The following is a 1863-nucleotide window of genomic DNA, read 5'->3' on the forward strand; positions in this document are numbered from 1 at the left end:
GATAATGCCGGTGATATTCGGCAGCAGCGGCTCTCGCATTTCCATCACATACACCCAAAACAAACACCATATCGGCGTATTCCTCAGTGGAAAATGTGTTCGGCATCTTAACTTCACATAATCACCAACCCAACGTCCTCTTCACTACTGGATCGCTTTGCCTAGGATCGCGCAACATTCCAGCCGGTCAGCTTATCTGCTGACAGCTGACTGGAACGCAAGGTCGCCCAGGGCGGAAGCATAGCGCTGCATTCACATTGATGTGTTTCGAAAATCTATTGTAACTCCGTAACTATTGAAAGACGATCAAAAGTTTATAAGGAAATTTTGCAGGAAGTAACCCCAGGAATATGTACCACAAGCCGGAGTAAAACTTCTTGAATCAACCTGTATGTGACAACCTTAATTTTTTGTTCAACCCGTCCGAACGTTGTGAAAAAAGCTGTTCCTTGCTTAGCCTTTCAAACTTACATGGGGGTTATAATTAATTTCGGTAGGGGTAAGGTCATAATGGGTACGGCTGTTAAGTTTACTATTAAACAGGAAACAAATTCACCATTGCATTCGCCTAAGGAAGTACCACAATAAACTCCAGGTAACAATTCTTGTTTCTCTATTAATCGGACACCTTTTTATCTTGATGGAATTTTCACAATACCCTCGCTAAAGGAGGTAAAGCAGGATTACGAGTCATCACTTAACCATTTTCAATTAACCATTTATGTCCAAAAATGACATCAACATTACGTGGCAGCTTCCTGTTATTCCTTGCATTGTCACGGAGGTTTGACAATATTTTCCTTTGGGAGTCTTTTTAAACTTTCCCTTCTTACTAAGGAAATCTGCGCGCCTGTATCTATTATGGCTAGTCTTCCACTGAAAGCGGATTCCTGCGAACTGCGATTCGGACGAATCTGTGCGGAAGTCTGTTCGCAGGAAACCTTGCGAACACTAGCGTTCTTTGTCTGTGTACTCGGCCCAATCAGCATTCGTCCATGCCTGTGAGATCATGGCGCTCCATGAAGATTTGTGTGATCTTTATGCACTGGAAACGCCTCTGTTATTAGCGAGACGAAGAGCTCAGAAAAGGAGACAGCAGTGGGTAAACGATGTTTTATCGAAAAGACAAATGTTTGGTGAATTTTCTCATATGTGTAAAGATTTAGAAAAAGACGAGTCACAGTATTTTGGTTATTTCTGCATGAAATGTGATACATTTCAATACCTGAGAAGAAAGCAGTCTTCTGGGATTTGGCACCGTGTATATGTGGTGTTAACCATATCCCGGTGGGGGTTTTTTAAGAGAACAGATGAGAGGTTTCCAAGACTTGCTGAGACAAAACCCCCCCTCTCTGTTCATATTTCCTGGATGCAGTTCAATCTCAATAGCCTCCCCAATAATGCGATCCATATAGCGGGTCTTGGTGGCGAGGATGGAGGTATTCTGAAGCTGAATTCGGTGTCCCAGATTGATGCTGTGTTCAGCTACGGCCGACTTGTCCGGTTGTTCGAGACGGATGTGCCGCTGATGCTCCTTCAACCTCATGTCCACGGAGCGGCCTGTCTGCCCAATATAGACCTTCCCACACTCGCATGGGATACTATATACACCCAGTGTCCTTAGGCCCAGGCTGTCTTTAACTGCCCGGAGGAAATTGGGTAATTTGTATGGAGGCAGACCCACTGCTTTGATGTTGTGTCGGGACAGCACTCTGCTGATACGGCTGAATATTGTCCCGACATAGGGAAGGAAGGCGACAGAGCCCAGTTTGTCTTCAGGCCGGCTGATGTTGGGCCGACGGTTGAGAACTCTGTAGATCTGCCGGTTGTTGTATCCGTTCCTCTTGAATACATCCTTCAGGA

This window comes from Cryptotermes secundus, unplaced genomic scaffold, assembly GCF_002891405.2.
Source record: "Cryptotermes secundus unplaced genomic scaffold, Csec_1.0 scaffold582, whole genome shotgun sequence".
Lineage (NCBI taxonomy): Eukaryota > Metazoa > Arthropoda > Insecta > Blattodea > Kalotermitidae > Cryptotermes > Cryptotermes secundus.